The following is a 20,229-nucleotide window of genomic DNA, read 5'->3' as shown; positions in this document are numbered from 1 at the left end:
GTACTTGTGTCTACCTTGGGTGGGGGAACACTCTGCACACTTGCACTGCATAACTGCTCACTGCCTTGCTTGGACACATCTAGAGTCACTACATGGGGGAGTGGGGTGCAACAGTATGTCACAATTTGAAATGTCTCTGGCTGACGGTGATGGCTCTGACACATTTGTCACATCTCTCAACCTCAGAACAAGAAACCTGGACAAAGCCATACATAGAAGTGGGACAAAGGCCCAAAAATAAGGATAATTTTTAATTTTTGCTCTTATAAACTTAGAAAGATAATGGAATAGTAGTAGGTCTTGCATTAGTATGAATTTTCTGAAGAGCATGAAATCTAAAACTCAAATGTCTGTCATTATTTTCTAACTTCAGTCTTTAATGATTTGCCACTAATTTGCCAGAACACCACAATTTCATGAAAAACGGACCAAAAATGTGATGCAAAAATATAAAATTGCCACACAACACAGCTGGGAACCTGTCAAAGAAGGGACACATTTTCCAAGTAAACAATGAAACAAAACGCATGCACCAATAATAACAAAACTGCCCAATTCAGAACATTACCATCCCCCTTTACAACAAAGTACAGTATAAACAATGCATCTATATGAGGCACTAACACACTAGTAATAGGTGACTCTATAGTCAGGCACACTGACAATCCCACTCACTAGGGTGGACAAGCAGAAGGCTACTGTTAGCTGTCTGTCGGGAGCCAGAATCCGCCACATAACACAAGCACTCAGGTCACTCCAGAAGAAGTACAAATATGACTCTGTCGTTGTTCATGTTGGTGTGAATGACCTGATTTGTACCTCCCTGGACTACATGAAAAGGGACATGGAAGAGCTCTCTGATCATGTAGCGCAGGCTGGTATGACCCTGACCCAGAGTAGCATCCTGCCCTCACCAAGAATGATACCACAGTATAAAGAAAAAATGATCAATTTCAACAATTGGCTAAGCTTCTGGTGTTATTCAAAGGGGATCCAGTGTCTGTCAGCCTGGAACAACATGCTCGACAAGCCATGTTGCTTTGCAAGAGACGGCTTGCACCTGTCACCCCCTAGGCTTTCGAATACTGGCCAAGGCTCTTGCTGCCCCCATAGTGCCTTTTTTAGGCAAGGCTCAAAAGTCAAACCCACCTCCGTAAACAGCACAATTAACAAAAAAACTGCGAGTTATGCTACTCAACGCCAGGAGTTTAAATCTCAAAATGCACATGCTTAAAACACTACTCAGTATGAAGAATGTCGACATCTGTGCAGCAACTGAAACTTGGTTCAAGGCTCCAGAGAGCACCTCAGCACTATCGGGCTACAACTCATACCACACGTTTCAGCCACAGAACACTGACGGAAACACAAAAGGAGGGGGTGTATCCATATTCATCAAGGATACCTACACCTCCAGGTTAGTGGTGCAGCATGATACCTCTGATATCATCCATGTGCAACTAACATTGGGCAAATCTGCAATGCAAATTGTGGACTGCTACAGATCAACCTCCATGACCCAGGACCACCACTCCACCTTTCTGGAGACACTGGAAAACACTAAGGTCCTGCCGAACACCTTGATATTGGGCGATTTCAATTACCCTACCATGAACTGGGAAAACAACTCTAGTACAAACTCCCAGGCCCAGCGCTTCCTGGAATTCATCAACTCAAACACCCTGAATCAGCTGATAAACTCCCCTACCAGAGGTGAAAACATATTGGCCTGGTCATCACAAACATGGGCGACAGGTGTTCCACACCGGAGGTCAACCAGTCACTGGTTAGATCAGACCATAAACTAATTACTCTGGATGTCCACACCCCACCACCACTCCCAACTAAGGAAACCACAGTAAAAAACTTTTCTAAAGCAAACTTCACCTTACTTAACACAGAGGCGGTAAGTTTCACAGCCCCCACGCTGAAGGATAACGCTGCCCAAGATGCAAAAACCTTTACAAATGCACTCTATGAGCACCTACAAGGATGCATGGATCGTGCCATCCCTAGCAAAACCAAGACTCACTCTTCTAAGAGAAGAAAACCAGTCTGGTGGACCCCTGCCATAAACAGGCTATACAACAGAAGGAGGAAACTAGTTCAGGAAAAAAAAGCAAATCCCAAGAAGGAAAGACATCCCTGATCAGTATCAGTAAAACTAAGGTCCCTCATAAAATCATCCATGGCTAACTTCGAAAGAAAAATAGCCAAAGATTCAATAGATAACCACAAAGCCTTCTTTAGCTATGTTAAGAATCTAAGTGGCAACTCACAGATATGCAATGAACTAGTGCAAAATAGCACAAAATATACTGAACCTACTGATATTGCCAACATCCTGGCAGATAGATTCAGTGCAAACTTCATCCCCCCTCTCACCCCCAAAAGGGCCCACAACAATACCAGAAAAGTGTAGTGTCCCGGAAATCACAGATGCACAGGTGAAAATAGCCCTTTCAAAAGCCAAACACGCAGCGTCAATGGGGCCAGATGGTGTCCCAGGCTGCGTCTTGCACGAACTACAGAACGAACTAACCCCCACCTAAACACGCTGTTCAACCTCAGCCTCTCCACAGGCTACATGCCCAAAGAATGGCACACAGCAGCAGTTACTCCACAAAGGAGGGGCCACAACTGACCCTGATAACTACTGCCCCATAAGCCTGACTAGCCTAGTCTGCAAGGCTATGGAGTGCATCATCATGGAACTCATTAACAAAGACATTGGGAACCTCCAAACACTTGACCCGATCCAGTTCGGCTTTGTTAAGGGCAGACCATGCCTACTAAACCTAGTTGACTTCTTCAAGACAGTCACCAAGGCCATAGACGAGGGAAAGGTTGTTCACACAGCCTACCTAGACCTCGCCAAGGCTTTCGGCACCATTCCCCACTTGGGTATTACAGAAAAATACACCAGCCTGAACATAAACCCCTACGTCATGAGATGGGTTGCCAACTGGCTTACAGACAGAACTCACACGGTAAGAATAGCGGGCTCCAGGTCCGACTCCAAACCAGTCACAGGTGGTGCCCCACAAGGCTCAGTCCTGGGACCCCTACTGTTCGTCATATACTTCTCAGACGTACAGGCAAACACAGGAGGACTATGGCTAACCAAGTTCGCCGATTACTGCAAACTGGGAGCGAAAATTGACACTCTGGCTGACATGGACATCCTCCAAAAGGGCCTTACTGAGACAGACACCTGGTGTCAAAGTCATGGCCTTAAGCTAAATGCCAAAAAATGCATAGTCATCCCGTTTTGGAAAAACACCCATGAATTACCACATAGGTGGCAGTCCCCTTAATACAGAAGAGGTAATGATCTGGGGACCCTGATAGATAGCAATCTCTCCTTTGACAATAATATTGCCAAAGTAGTTAGGAAATCCTTCTATGTGTCCCATCTAATTACTAAAGGGTTCGCAGCCCATCTAATTACTGAAGGGTTCGCATCTAAAAATAAAGAGGTTATAGTGCCCCCTCTACTCGTCACTCATCAATGCTCCATTTGGGATGTACCTCACAAGACATTTCCAACAGCTGGAAAGACCACAAAAGTACCTCACCAAGATGATTACTGGCCTCAAACATATGTCCTATGCAGCCCGACTGAAAAAAAACTCCGGCTGTACTCAGTGGGATATCGCTTACTCAGAGGTGATCTCTGCCTGATTTACAAAGCCATGTCGAGCTCAGAATTGATGGACATGCTCCATCTAAAGAAATCCAAGTCACTGCGAGCTACGCACTCTAGTGAGGTAAACCTCACCACAACAATAAATAAAACATGCTGGAGGGAGAGATTCCTGTCAGAGACTCCCCATGCTTTGGAACAAAATTCCAAACTACATTAGGCAGAGCCCCTCACTAACACCATTCAAGAGAAACCTTGACGAGTGGATGGGTAACAGAAAATACACCCCTGGGATTACTTCATTGGCTCTGCTTGACAGAAGATCAGTTAATTAATCAACGGGGTGGTGAAAGCCGACACACTCTGGTTAGGCTTATAAATGCCCTTGGGCAGATAGCCTAGTACCTACCTATGAACCTATATACTGTGGGAGTAGAACCCACAGCCTTCTTGCATCAAAAACAAGTACACTACCTGTTGTGCTATTAACAATGCGAACAGACTCAGCATAAGCAGCACTAAACTTCTCATCCCCCGCAGCTCTCAGCTACTTGTAATATCTACGACACTCAGCTGTATCTCTCAACTTTGCAGCACGAGAAATTTGGAAAAAGCCAAAATTTACTGGGGGGGGGGCAAAAGCCCAAAATCCACGGACACATTTTAAACATTGCCTGTATAATCTTGGAAAGTTGCTAGAATAAAATGCGGTGTTACCCCCATACATTTCACTGCCAAGTCTTGAACCCAGGACCCTATGCAAAACAGTCAGAGCAACACACCACTATGCCAAATCAACTCTTTTGTGAAAGAGGAAGACTGAAACAAATGGCTACCATTTAGTGAAATCAATTCTCACCATAACTGTCAACCTCTTAGCATAAAACACCTGGACAAAGCCAATAATGGGGGAATACAACCCCCAAACATATTTAATGAAGTTAGTTCTCACCATAGCGCTCAACCTTAGCAAAAAAAAAAAAAAAAACTGGAAGAAGCCGATAATGGAGGACTACAGTCCCAAAAATAGGGACACATTTCAAATATTCATCTTATAAACTTAGAAAATTGCTTGAATAAAAGGTTTTGTGTTACCATGTACTTTAACATTTGTTAACCAGGAAAGTCTGACTTAGTACAAAAGGCAATTTTCAGCAGAGGCCCAAGGAGATACACTCCAGACATATGTCTTTATAACATGGGAGGACACCAGAGCACCCAGAGGAAACCCAAGCAAACACAGGGAGAGCATGCAGACTCTACACAGAAGGCACCCCACCAAAGAATCAAACGAGAGAACCTCTAGCGGTGAGGCAACAATGCTACCACTGCACCACCAACTATTTAAATGAATTAAAAATCCAGAAACCACAGACTTTATGAGGAACAGAACAACACAAATACGAGGCAAAAATCTGCAATGTTTTCATAAATGGTGGTGGTTAGGGAATTCAGGCTCTTGCTACCTGTATCCAAGGTACAGGGTTCAAAAGCCAGAGGTATTCTCTAACCACCACCAGGTATCCCGAGTTCTCTCTAGCCACCAGTATATATTAACTGGGGCATTTCACACACAAACTGTCATGCATATTGCAAGTGTGTGTAAATGTATGCATATACGCACATGCACACACAGATGTGGAGCCTCCTGGGCTACCTCCCCTCAGTTTCTGTAATGTGTGATCGGAGATGTACACACTTATCCTGACTCTGTGATCCTCACCAGTTCTCCATTCAAAGATGTACGGTATAGTATTCTTTAACTGTGCTGCTACCATCATTTTTCCCCCTGAAGAAGCCCTCTTCCAGAGGAGGTCCAGTGTCTTCTGACAGCTGTGGCTGACATTGACTTAAGTTGTGCAGACTATGCATTCAGTTGTGTACCTTAGAAACCAAGATACAGAATGTGACCCTCAGCTACACCTAAGTTTGCAGCAGCAGAAGTGTGTGAGACTAGTTATAACCTTAGGGCAGGTCATACAAATAATCATTGTAAATTGCGACTCCCACGGGTGGTTCCACTTAGTCCATAAGAAGGTGGTGTGGTGTCTTGCATATGCTCTATAGACAGCCTTGCGTATCAGGTAAATAATGATGTTAGCTATATACGCCTATTTATACGTCACAGCAGCTCATGACCATGCACAGTGAGAATATCTGGCTATGTATTTATTACAGATTGTTTATGTGGTAAGTTTTAATGCACTGTGTCAAGACCGGTTTCAGAATTTCAGTTCAGAACTTCAGCATGGATCAACTGGTATACTATTTGTTCTCGGGGAAAAGAGAATGCTTTTAATATCACAAAGGAGATGGTTAAATCATTCTCTATGAAATGCTATATGACAAGAAAAAGCATACTACTAAGAAGTATAATTTTCAAAGAAAAACACTGCATATCACATTTTTGTGACTATTTTGATAAGCACTGCAGATCTCATCCCACTTCTCAATGTTTCTCAAATGTCTCAAGGGAAATGTGAAGTGTTATTTCACAGAAAGGGTGGAAAAAGATGGTTATTACATGCCCATAGAGGTAGTGCAGTCCAAAACTGTAACAGAAATAAATAAATAAATAAATAAAAAAAAAAAAAAAAAAAAAAATATATATATATATATATATATATATATATATATATATAACGTGGGAACATATAATGGAATTTTTATGTGGGATGGGAAAAAATAAAGCTTTTGTATCTACAACCTTTCCTAGAGGCAGGAAAATGAGCACATTAAGTAAGGCTGAAAAGGTCCTCATCTGCTCCTAAAAGCTATGCTTCTTTGTTGCATTTTTTTATTTATTAGGTGACAACAAACTACCATCATGTCCATGATTTCATGGTTCCTCCGTTTTATATTAAAGCAGACTATTTAATAAAAGCCCTCCTTTCCTGTCAACATACCTAAACAAAGTCATGTAAGATGGTGGAATATTAATTTTCCTTGGCTACAGTAATTCTAGCTAATAAAATCATAGTCACCACAGGCTCTCCATCTATTTTTGCTGACTTTTTGTTTACAATGTTTCCCTTTCTAAAGGCAGAGACCCTTAGGAAATACATATTTATTCTGAGCTCCACTCATTTGATTTAGTATTCAGATGTTGTTAAACAAGAAGCACGACATCTGCTACGTTTATGTTTTGCTTATCAATGTTACATTCTATGAAGCCTGGGGAAGATTACAATACAAACTGAATTAGTCTTGGGCAGTGTGTCACTATACCATTTTGCATGCTTTGTAAATAAATCTCAGGACAGTCTACTACAGTACCCATAAATTGCTGACAGATCAATAAAAGAATGCTGAAAATGCTTCTGCTTACTTTTCATTGCATTATTAGTGTAATATCAGTGCACAGAATGAACCAGCAGCAAAAAGGAAGGTAAAGCAGGTTTTAATTCAGGTTCATTTAAATGGATGAAAATATAAACTGCCCCTCCCCCACACCTTCCCCATAGTCTTCACATAAGTATTTATTAACATCAGCACAGGAAAAAAAAGACAGAAGGGCATTATGAACAGTTTGTTGGTGCTAAAATAACAAGCTCGCCTGAACCTGAGTGCATTTCTTCATAGGCAGTGGATAACAATATTACGGATTAACTGTTTTTATAAAAAAGTCATGCAGTGATGGATAAAATGCAGCAGTCAAGCTTTTAATTAATTCTATAAACGTTCTTCTAGTTTGTTGAATTCATAACCAATCAGGCTGAAGTGGCTGGTAATCATTTAACACCAAGCCATCAGTAGTATAAAAATATACTCAATTTTGGAGGTACAAGAATTGGCTATTCTAAATAAACATGACTGATGGTGTTCATATTTAGGGATTTGAACATAAATTGCAGGCAAATACATACTTACACAAGGGGTCCAGACACACTGTCTTAACTGATCTCAGTGTGTCTGTTGCACACACAGACGCACACAGACGCACAACCTGAGACAGCTTTGTTAATCCAACTTCCACTACCTCAGAGTACTCTTGCAGCCAGCTTCCACCTTGCAGTTTGAAACTGAAAAGCCCCGCGAGATACCAAAGTCCTTGTTCTTCCCGCGAGAGCAGGCTCCAGCCTGCAGACGTTGCCAGTCCAATCCCCTTCTAGTCTGTGCACAGCAACCGATGCCGGACCAAGAATTTGGAACTCGGGCCGACTGCGGGACTGCCTGACTGCTGGATAACCCCAAGTGTGATGACTGCAGCAGTGTAACACGATGAACATCTGCATAGACTTCTGGGATCTTAGTCTTAAAGCTGTCTTCCTACTCTGGACTGGTTCAGCAGCAGTCCAGAGTCCTGTGCGTATGCGGGAGTTCCAGGATCTCGAAAACGCATACGTGGAGTTCCGAGACACTTTTTACATTTCGTATTTTTGCTTTTTTTTTTGGGTGTTATTTTTATTTTGTTTTATTTTCTTTTACAGCTGCAGTCCAATATCATGAGCCGCCCCTGTGTGCAAGCAGCTTGCGAATCTATACAGCTGCATACAGTCTCTGATGGGGTGGAAAGTCAGAGAAGTCTGACAAAAGTATGGAACTTCTGAAAAAGGAATGTAACAGCCTCCCAATCTTATGGGTGAATAAGCAAACATCCCTCCAACTGCCTCCAGGGTAGAGCAGTCTTTCAGCGACCCTGAAAGTTTCTCGAGTCCACTGGAGAAAGCCCAGTGGAAACCCTGATTCTGTGGGCCACCCCTGCCCTAACCCCCCTTCTGATTCTTTGTTAAGGTCCACTGAGGGGTGGCAAAACAAGAAGTTATGTACTCACCATAACGTTCGATGTATGTAGTCCATCTCGCCTCACATTCTTACTCGGCCATACTCTAGCTCGAAGTCTTTCAACTGACTGGGCTAAGAAGGTATCCCATGCTGCACTGCTCCCTTTCCCCAGATCTTGTTTGTTGCGAGCTAATCATTCACTCCTCCACATACAACAACATATAGAGAAAGAAGAACATACTAACCAGAAAGGAATTTGAAACCATACCTAACCCCTAGATCCTCCAGGATGGGGGAAGGAGGGGGGGGGTAAGTAAGAATGTGAGGCGAGATGGACTACATACATCGAACGTTATGGTGAGTATATAACTTCTTGATGTTTTGTAGTCCAATCTTGCCTACATTCTTACCCATGGGACAGCGTCCCCAGCACCTGAATCCTGGGAGGTTCAGTGGAAAATACTCCTGAGCACTGTGGAACCAAAGGAAGACCTGCCTCTGGACACCAAATCCAACTTGTAGTGAGTAACAAAGGTGTGAGGAGATGCCCATGTAGCCACAGCACAAATACCATCCATAGACAACCTGGCCTGAAAGGCTGTAGATGTAGACACAGATCAGGTAGAATGAGCCTTCACTCAAAAAGGTAAATCCTTGCCACCTGAAGCATAAATGAATGAAATACAACTGGAAATCCATCTGGACAAAGTGACTTTGTAAACAGGAGACCCAATCCTGTTTTCTGAAAATGAGACAAACAACTGATCCGCTTTCCTGAGATCCTTCGTTCTATGTAAATAGAATCGTAATGGTCTGTGCACATCCAGCTGAAGAAATCTAAATTCTGCCTTGTTCGAGAACTCTGGAAAGAATACAGGCAGTTCAATGGATTGGTTTAGATTACTGACGGAAGCCACTTTCGGTAGGAAGGAAGGGTTAGGTTTGAGAGAAACCCTGTCCTTATGAAAAATCAAGTAAGGTAAGGCTTGAAACTCCGAGACATGTCTGGCTGAAGTGATGGCTACTAAACAGATTGTCTTCCAAGTCAAATATTTTAAATCACAAGTGGCTGCAGGCTCAAAGGGGGTGAAGTGAGATATCGTAGAACAAAATTTAAGTCCCAAGGCATAACTGGTTCAAAAACTGGAGGACGAAGCAGCATAGTACCCTTCAGGAATGCCTTACAAAGTCTGTGTGCCATGAGACTAGGCTCATCAGCAACGTGAAAAGTGGAAATAGCCGCCAACTGGACTTTAATAGTTGCGGCCGCTGATCCTTGGTTGAAAAGCATGGAGAGGAACTCCAGGACTGACAAAATTGGAACTGTATAAGGATCAATTTGTCTTGCAAGCGCCCAGATGGAAAATCTCTTCCATTTGAAGGAATAGATTTTTCTGCTGTAAGGCTTATGAGAAAAAGACAGAATATGAACCACTTCTGGCAAAAAATGATGAAGCCTGACTAATGATGGAAGTGGAGGAGCCAGGCTGTCAGCCGGAGGGTGTGAAGAGAGGGATGGAGCTGCCCTGACATACGAGTCAGCAAATCTGGTTGGGGGTCCAGAATCCAGAGGGCGTCCACTAGGTAAGGATGGAGAAAGGGGAACCAAATTTGACGAGGCCAGTGTGGAGCAATCAGAATCATTTTGCTTCCCAAAGATTGCGCTTTCTGAATAACCTTTGTCAGCAGAGGAACAGGAGGGAAGGCATACAGTAGACCGGAGGGCCAATCCTGAACTAGAGCGTCCCTGGGCAACTCCCCCTGAGGGGGGATAAGGATGAAGTAGCTGCTGCATTTGGTATTGAGGGGGCTGGCAAATAGGTCGCAGCAAGGCTGACCCCACCTGCGGAAAATCTGCTCCGCAACCTGATTGTTCAGGGACCACTCGTGAGGCATCAGAATCGCTCTGCTCAACCTGTCTGCAATCAAATTGGACTTCCCCGGAGTGTGCATTGCTACAAGAAAGCGTTGGGAAGCCACTGCCCACTGCAACACTCGCATGGCCTCTCTGCAAAGGGGATACAACTTGGTTCCTCCCTGTTTGTTTAGATACCATACCACTGACATATTGTCTGTGTGGATCGCAACTGTCCCGACAGGAAGAAAGCTCTGAAGTGCTTGCAACGCTAGTAGCACTGCTCTCATCTCCAGGACATTGATATGCAGATGCATCTCGTGTTCCTGCCACTTGCCTTGGACCGTCCTGCCTAGATAATGCCCCCCCCAACCTATCTGGGAGGCGTCCGTAGTCACTGTGGCAACCGGAGGGGACGGAACGAAGGGTTTTCCCACGTCGAGGTTGCTGGTGTGAAGCCACCAGTGTAGATCCTGCTTGCACCTGTCTGCGATTATTATGAGATGAGAAAGAGGAAGATGTTGCAGAGACCACTGGGTGAAGAGTAGGCATTGAAGGACTCTCATGTGTAGCCTCACCAAAGGAACCAGCATAATTGTAGCAGCCATCGTGCCAAAAAATTTGATGATCAATCTTGCCCTCACTCTTCTCAAAGGGAGTAACGCGTAAACCTGCTGTTGTAAACTTTGAATCCTTTCTCTTGGTAAGAACACCCTCATGAGCATGGTGTCTAACTCTGTGCCTTTTAACACGCTACAAGGGCAACAAGGCAGACTTTTCCCAATTTAGAGTTATGCCTAATTGTTGACACAGTTTGATCGTGGCGTCTCTGGTTTGTAGGAATAGATGCCTGGTGGTGGCAGAAAGGAGCCAGTCGTCCAGGTACGGAAACACTTGGAATCCTTGAGGTCTCAAGTGAGCAGTTACCACTGCCATGCATTTGGTGAACACCCTGGGGGCTGTGGTGAGACCAAAGGGCAGGGTGTGAAATTGAAAATAACTGGCTTCCAGCCGGAAGCGTAAATGACTTCTGGATGCCCTGTCCATCTTTATATGGTAGTAACCATCCTTGGAGGTTGATGGAGCACATCCACACTTCTTTTCCCAACAATGGGAGAATAGATTGCAACGTGACCATTCGGAACTTGGACTTCTTTACATGGGTGTTCAATCTGCAGAGATCCAAAATGGGTCTCGGGTCCCCTGTTCTTTTTGGTACCAAAAAGAATCTGGAGTAAGTCCCTAACAGGCTGGATGGCTCCTTTTTCTAGCAGCTTTAAACCCTCTGAAGCTGCGGAATCTCTTTGATTGGGTGGAACATCTGGGATTTTTTTTATCTCTGAGGGGGAGCTGAAGAGAAGGGAATGCAATATCCTCTGGATTTTTAATACCCATTGGTCCTGAGTTATACTTCACAAGGCCTCTGGGTATAGTGAAATGCGACCCCCGACTGGCTGCGGAAATGCACAGTTGGGCCTCCCATCAGGAGCGCTGGTAGGGAGAACCGCGAAAGGAATCGCGGTCTCCCTGGTTACGTGGGCCTCCTCTGCCCCTAAGGCGGCATCTTCCAAAATTACCACCCCCTCCCTTGCCTCTGGAGGGGGACTCACCTTGTGCGTCATGAAAAAATCTCTGCGATTTTTTTGAACCACATCTTCCCACCCCTCTGGGCCTTGGGATAAGGTCTAGAGGGTAAGGAAAAATGGACTCCCACAGCAGACAGAGTTTTTCCCTCTTGCTCACACCTAGTGAGAGTGTCCTTCACCTTAGTTCCGAATAAGGAGGAACCATCAAATGGGGCATTGGTGAATGTAGACTTGAAGGCCTCAGCGAAATTAGAGGCACATTCAGGAGTGTCTCAAGAGCAACTCCTGAACTCGCTGCCCTACCTGCTCTTTCAGCTGCATAAGATATCAGCCTCATGGAGGAGTTAGCAATAGAGTTGAGGGTAGACATCTGAGCATTGACCTTCTGAGCCACCGCATCAGAAACATTACCCTGTAGAGTATCTCCAAGCTCTTTCAGGAGATCTCTTTGGAGCCGTGTAAATTGAGATAAATAATTCAGTGACCGCAGTGTAAAGGCCGCTGAAGGAAACATGCGCTTCCCGTACTGGTCCATGGTTCTAGACTCCTTGTTAGGAGGATGGATGGTAGACAAAGTCTGAGCCAGTTCCTTCTTGGTGGCCGCTGCCACCATCATGGCATCTACAGGAACTCCCTTGAATAGAAACTCTGTCAGAGGGGGCAGACAAGAATTTGTTGGGTCGCCTGGGGACTGGTTCCACAGAGTCAGGGGTTTCCCACACCCCTCGACAAACCAGAGCTAAAAGCTCGAAGGGTGAAGACACCCAGGAGGCAGAAGGCTGAGCCCCAAAGACCTTCAGGAACACAGACTCCTCCTCCTCCTCGGAAGGAGCTTTGGAGGGCCAGTCACTGCTCTGCTCCAAAATTTCCAGGATGTCAGAGAAAGAGACAACCTCAGAGGATGACTTGGGGGACCCCTCCAATTCCTCGAGGACGGTGTCTGACATGAGGGACTCCTATTGGGAGTCAATGTGCTTTCTCTTGCACGTTCTTTTTCTGGGTGGCTCCTCAGGCAAAAACACTGAGGGGCCCTCAGAAAGAAGGCAACCACTCATGGGGGTATCCTGAGGCCTCAGGTCTCTGCTGTCGAAAGATAGAGGGCGGTCAGAGACCCGCACCTGAGCTGGAGGGGACAGAGTGTCCACGCCGAATGATGTTACTGAGGACCTGGCCAGTGCGCTCTGCATGGCCTCGAAAGCTGGTCCCCCCCGACTCCGAAGATCGACCAACCGTGGAAGACCTCGGAGCAGAAGGGACAAGGTCCGAAGCTGATGCAGTGTTCAGGCTTCCCTGAGCCGAAGCACCGAGAGGGAGGCTAGGAGCCGAAAAGCGACCCGAGGCCCCCCCCCGGGTCCGACCGAGGAACCATGAGTCCTGGACCCCGTGGACGGAGCCAACGGGGGTCGGAGCTGAAACCGGAGCCGATAAGCCAGGATGGGCCATCAGAGCCAACCTAGGGACATCTGACTGTGAAGTCCAATACGGCTCCGAAAGCTGAGATTTGATCGGAGGAGGAAGTATTGACGTTGGTTGGGTGACAGGCTCCGGAGCTGACTGGGCTGGAGCCGAAAATTTTGCCAGAACAGGTGACGGGAGAAGTCTCTGCATCACTCTATCTATATCCACATCTGAAAGAGTCCTGGAGGACCTAGACGATAAGGAAGGAGATCTAGACCTCCTCTCCGAAGGAGACCTACGAGGAGGAGAGATCGGCCAAAAATTTGGAGACCGGCTCCGAACTAGCACCTCTGTAATCAGCTCAGAGGGACTTGGAGTCGAAACAGATTTGGTCAATATACTAACTTCCTGCGGCTCTGAGGACAGTGGAGCAGAGGATGCCACAGAAGATTTCACTACTTTCTCCAGGGGCTCAGAGGATACAGATGGAGCTGGAGAATGCTTTTTTGCCTTAGAAGTTTTAGCCTTAGAGGGAGAGGACAAAGCTAGAAGACCTTCCCAAATCCTCCTCGGAGGAGGATTTCAAAAGTCCTTTCAAAATTAGTTTGTTCTTCCTCTCCTGAAGAGCATGCGAGCTTAAAAGCATGGCAAAAAGTACAAGATTCCTGGAGATGAACAGCCCCCAGACAATAAACACAGAGTGTCCATCGGTGATGGACATCGTATAACCACACATTTAGAACACTTTTTAAAGCCAGAGGGCTTATGCTCTTTCGTATCCTTAGACATGATGAAAGAGAAAACCAACCGTTAAGTCAACCGCCAATATATATATATAAAGCACGGGAACTTAGCAAAACCACAACAGACAAAAAACACAAGACCTCTAACTTAATCGGTCTCAACAGGAAACACAAGGAAAGACTAGGTCCTCTAATTTAAATGGTCCTAGCCCAAAGGATAGGTACCTACTAAACTAACAAGAAACACTGAAGAAGGGGCGGACTAGGTCCTCTAACTGAAACGGGCCTAGCCCGTAGGGGAAACAGCGGGACACCACAAAAGACAAAAATACCAAAAACAACTTTTTTACCAAGGGTTAGATCAGTACACACACACACCACACAGCTATGAAAATAGCTTTTTATTTTAGAAACAAAAAACTGTCAATAAAGACAAAAGTGATACTTAGCCACAGCCAAGAGCGAGACCATGTCCGAGCTGTATGAGCGGCAAACGAGATCTGGGGAAAGGGAGCAGTGCAGCATGGGATACACCTTCTTAGCCCAGCCAACTGAAAGACTTCGAGCTAGAGTATCCGAACCCATGTGTAAGAATGTAGGCAAGATTGGACTACATAACAGTCTTTCCATCCTGTTCGCTCCTTAACAGAGTATTCTTAACATTTGGCTGAATAAGGAAGAACTGTCAAAAGGGATTGACAAAAGAATGCCTTGAAGCAATCCGCAAAGTTACATAAACACTCCCTTGTGAGGCACCACATGGCAATACCGGAGCCAGCCTCTCAAGATGCTTCACTGGCCACTTTTAAAATAAGCCTTATGGAAACAGATACATAACCAGAGATTAGAATCAAACCCTGCACTTTGCATCTCTGAGGTAAAGACCTTAACCATTATGCCATCCTTTCTCCAAAATGGAAAGGCTGGACAACTAAGCCTCCAGCATCTTCCAAGTCTTTGGAGATTGCTGCTTCTTGATATTTCTTCACACTTCAGACACCTAATCCCACTGAAGTTTTGTCAGCAGTAAAAGGCAATTAAGAGCTCTCAGCACAAAAGTGTCTGACGCATAGGAGCATCTCCCTAAATAATCCAAACCCCAAGACTCCCTGTTCGGGGGGGGGGGGCTCTCCTTAGAAATCAACTCCTTGTTGGCCACCATCACCACAACAGCATCGACAGACGGACCCTTAATCCAATGCAGATGGTCCTTAGGAGGAGCGAGAACCTTATATGGCTTCTTCAAGACAGGATCCACCATGTCAGGTACTTTCCACGTCCTTTGGGACAGGAGGTCTACAACAGCGTCTGCAGGAGGAGCCACCCAAGGCGTGTATGGGCCTACACCGAAGGCCTACAAAAATGACTCCTCTGGAGAGGGTGCTCCAATAACCTGCCAAGAGAGGCACCATTCCATGCAGACTTGGATCCCTCTCCTTCCTCGAGGTCAGCATCCTCGGTGAGAGATTCCTCCAGGGAATTAGTGTTTCTTCTTACATTTCCTCTTCCCTGAAACCTCCCATTCAGACAAAACAAGGGAGGAAAGAGAAAAGTCGGGAAGCCTCGTCGCAAGGGCAGTATGGAGGCTCACCGACGCAGGATGTGCAGGAGCAGACTGATGACTGGCTGCAGGCACTGAAGAGAATGGGGGAGAGACACCAGCTGCAAAAATCTGACCCTTCGCCTGACAGGAAAACATCCTCTCTAAAACACTGAAAGCGGAGACATAAGCAGGCCCCTCGGGGCCAAGGGTCTCGGCACCAGAGGGTACCAGAGACAACCCTGATCCCGAGGAAGCCACGACTAGTCCAGATGTTGAGATTGGAGCCAAGGTGTCCAAAGCGCCAAGTGGAACAGACTATCCCAAAGCAGGGAATGTCAACTTCGACCAGGGAACCCAGTCTTCAACACCACAGCTTCAAGGTTCTAATGGCCCCAAAAAGGTCAGAGTCGAAGCAATCCAGGAAAGAGTCTGGGCCAAAGGCGGCCAAGCCGTCGGATCTAATGAGGAGGGTAGAAAAGCATCCGGCCCTGAAGACATCGGATCCAAAGGGGCCAAGGAAGGAGCCAACAGGATGGAGCAGAGGATCCTGGTACCGGACCAGAACTCGGAAGGGATAAGGCCTAATCACATCTGTCTCTACAAAAAGGAGCTCATCACCTGCTCCACCTCAGAAAATTGTAATACTGCCCACCATTTGATGGGGCCTAGGATGGTCGCTTAGATGAAGATGACCACATATGCTGGATCGAAGACGGACAGGCTCTGAACAGGGATGGAGAACAGGAAGACTGGCAACTGCTACAGTGGGGTAAGAAAGTGAAAAGGGGGAGGTTAACCTACCAGAAAGGGCTCCTTTGAACAAGAAGAAACTTGGAGGTGGAGCCTTGCTGGTTTTTGGCACTGATGGAGATCGGCTCCAAGGGGTCAGAGCTAATATCAGCACCAGGGCAGCCAAGGGACCTTAAAGTCTTAGGAACTTTGGGTCCAGTGAGCCTGAGGAGAAAGAACCAAGAGCAGAAAAACAGGATCTCATTTGATCCCCTGCAGCCCTGCAATCCTGCTTTTAGTGCTCCTCGGACCTGGCCTTTGGAACAGAGGGAAAGGCAACTGAAGGAGCAGAAGAGGAAAAACCAGCGAGAAGTCCTCTGAGGACCAACTCAGCCCTACGTTCATTAATAGCTCTGGTCCCAAACCCCCTCACATATTCAATACTTTGAGTCCAGGTGCAATGATTCCAAGCAATACATGTATTTCAAACGCGTCTTGCAACAGAAACTTGGGCCCACAGGCCGCACACTTCATAAGCCCTTATCCATGTTAAAAATCAAACAAGAAACTACAATACCACAATCCTCCCCCTGATAATCCAAGATGTCTCTCTTCACCTGGCAAGCCTCCATGACTCAAAGGAATTGGCCTCATGGTAGAAATCCTTTTGCCAGGACCAAGGACTTTATAGCGAACTATGAACTGGATGCTATGAGCCATCACTCTACAGCAATGGATTAGTCACAATCCCTACCAGGAGCAATGAGCAATCACATCAGTCACTCTCCCTTGCACAATCTGCTGGGCTGTGAGGCTTCTGGTCTCCACTTGAAGTTGCAGAGGCAGTGGATCTCTCCAAACTTCCCCTTTCCCTGAAAAGGACAACTGGCCATAACATACTTCCTCCAATCCTCCTGCTGGCTATACCCATGGCGCAAGTCAGTTCCTGAACATAGGTAGCAAAGACAAGTCCTTGAATCTTTGCCATCAGACCAGTCTACTACAAGGAACATTTTGTAAATACTTCAATTTACAATAAAACTTTCAATGTGAAATTAAAACTGTATCAAGTACATTTTATGCAGTATACACCAACACTATTTTTACCTCTTAATTAACCAAATGCTGCTCCAATGGTGCTGAGGGATAAAATCCTGACTATGGCTTAAGAGTCCCAGGTTCAGTTAGTAGCTTTGGCATCTGATGAAAAGGCAGGGAGGGATGGATGGGGGGTTCTACAGGAGACTCTTGTAATGATTCATGGTAGAGGTTTGGACATCACACTAGGACGTGTAGGCCACTGGGAAGAAAATACAGTTGTGTACACTTACCATAAATGTAGATGTTAAGAGTGTATTCACTGTTGCAGTTATCACATTTGGGTTATATACTTGCAGGTAGCCCTCAGTCGGCCTGATTATCAAAGTCTTGGGTCATGCATCGGTTGCAGTCTCATCTTCCATGACGTCAGGTAGTCAGGGGTATAAAGTATGCAGCCAATGCCATTACATCAGTTTTTCTTGCCCCAGATGTCAGGTGCCCCCATAATGGGAAGCAATTATGTACAAGGTTACACCTCTAACAAAAAGCAAATACACCAGAAAGCTTTAAGCATAGTAAACAAGAATACAGGTATAGTCAATAGAAGTCAGGGAGCTGGAGGGAGGGCAACCAGGACTGCAACAGTGAATACACTCAAACATCTACATTTATGGTAAGTGTACACAACTGTACTATGTTCTTCGTGTTTCACTGTTGCAGTCATCACATTTGGGTAGATTCCCAAAGCTAAGGAATGGAGGAGGCAATTAGATAGCATTAGGACCAGCTAGAAGGCCCTGCAAGACCAGTGTCGAAGCCAGGTCTGAATTTTGAAAAAATTGCAAGTGGTAATGCTTGGTGAAGATATGTACAGAACTCCAGGTAGCAGATTCTAGGATATCCCTGGTAGGGACACCTCTTGAGAAAGGCTGTACAGGTAGATGCAGCCCTGGTGGAATGAGGTCTTATCCCATGTGGGGTAGGTTTTCCATGGTGCTTATAGAAGAAATGAATGCAATGGCCTATCCACTTAGAATTGGTTTGCTTTGAAATGGCCTTCCCCTCTGCCCCTGCAGCAAATGCAACCAGCAGCTGTTCAGATTTCTTGAGAGGCTTAGTCCTGTCCAAGTAAAATCCAAGTGGTATGTGCACATCCAAGGAGGGCAGTATTCGGTCCCCTTTGTTCTGTGGATTAGAAAAGAAGGTTGGCAAATGAATGGACTGATTAAGGGCCACAGTGGATACCACCCTTGGGCATAAAGGAAAGATTGGTCCTGAGGGACACCCTGTCTGCATGAAAGATGATGAAATGCTCCACTGCCATGAGGACCTGTAATTCAGACACCCTTCTTGCTGAAGTGATTGCTAGAAGGAAGACTGTTTTCCAAGAAAGGAATTTCAACTCTGCATTTGCAGCTGGCTCAAAGGGAGGTAGAGGGAGCTTTTCCAATATAAAGTTAAGGTCCCAGGCTGGTGTAGGGGCTCTCCAGTTTTTTGGCCCCTCTGAGTAATTGCTTCAGCAGTGGATGAGAGAAGAGGGGTGGTTCTGTGCTGTAATGAGCTGAAATGGCTGAGGCATGAATCTTGATGGAAGAAAAGGAAAAAGCCCTTGTGAAGCATCTCAGTTAAGTATTGAAGAATCTGATGTAAATTAGGCACTGCTGTACCCATCCCCTGAGTTTGGCTCCAGGAACAGAATATTTTCCATTTTCAGCATAGGATTTGCTAGTACTAGGCCTCCTTGCCTCAAGAAGGACATCCATCACTTGCTTACTGAGGGATGGTAACAGAGAGATAAGGTAATTAGCCAGGCTGCAAGATTCAGAGTTTGAAGCTGTGGGTGCAGAATGAGGGGGTACCAGTATTGGCGTGGTCAGTCTGGTGCAATCAGTATTGTGCTTGGTTTGTCCTGTTTGATCTTTAGTAGCACTTTGGAGAGGAGAAGCAGAGGGGGGAAAGGCATAGACTGATAGGTTTTTCCAGGTGAAGGACAGGGCTTCCACTTTCCAAGCTTGTCAGTGGGAGTCCTTGTGCAGAATTTATCCAATTGGTAGTTCTGAGGGGAGGCAAACAGGTCCATCTCTGAGCTCCCCCATTTGTTTCTCAAAATGTTGAATATCTTTGGTTCCAGTTTCCACTCATGTGGGTCCATGAGATTTCTGCTTAGATGGTCTGCCAGTGTATTTAGCTTGCCTGGCAGGAATTGAGCTTGTAGGTGCACTTGGTAGCTCAAGGCTGTGTTCCACAGAGCCATAGCTAGCCTGCAGAGAGGGTACGAGTGGGTCCCCCCCCCGCTTGTTTATATACCACATAACAGTGGTGTTGTCTGTCTTTACCAACAATTGTCCTGGAAGAATGAGGTCCTTGAAGGCTATCAGAGCATTCTGTATAGCTAACATTTCTTTTGGATTGATATGCAGGTGCATTTGACTCTGGTTCCATTTGCCCTGAATGCACTGCCCTGCCAAGTGAGCCCCCCATGCATAGTCTGATGTGTCTGTTGTTAGGGTTTGGGCAGCATGAGGTAGAGTGAATGGCAGTCCCTTGTTGTGGTAGCAGGCTTCTGCCCACCAAAGGAACTCTGTCTTTAGACAAGGGACGATAGGAATCATTGATTCTAGGTCCTGAGTATGTTGACACCATAGGCTTTTTAGATACCATTGTAGTTTCCTCGTTTGCGGTCTTGCATATGGAATTAGTAGAATGCAAGAGGCCATAAACCCCAGGGCTTGAAGTATTTTCCTTGCAGATAGTTGGGTCTTTGTGATCAGTAGTTTGAAGTGGGCTGTCAAATAAACTTGTTTCTCTGGCATGAGGTAGGCCATCTGGGAAGTTGTATTTAAGCTTGCTCCCAGGAATACAATTTGTTGGCAGGGTACTAAATGTGATTTAATTTTCATTTATGGTATACCCCAGAGAAGTTAGTAATTTCTTTACAAATGCCAGATGATTTAATAGTATGT

At 45.6% G+C, this 20,229-nt stretch overlaps 1 protein-coding gene across 3 annotated transcripts in view; it reads right to left on the bottom strand.

Moving 5' to 3' along the window:
* The window catches only part of CDK4 (cyclin dependent kinase 4), a 357,049-nt gene that overhangs the window by 45,899 nt on the left and 290,921 nt on the right, over positions 1 to 20,229 (bottom strand). The gene's annotated exons all lie outside the window — the stretch shown is intronic.

This window comes from Protopterus annectens, chromosome 5.part0 (assembly GCF_019279795.1).
Source record: "Protopterus annectens isolate FY-2018-M chromosome 5.part0, PAN1.0, whole genome shotgun sequence".
NCBI lineage: Eukaryota > Metazoa > Chordata > Ceratodontiformes > Protopteridae > Protopterus > Protopterus annectens.
This window is presented reverse-complemented; position numbering and strand designations above follow the sequence as displayed.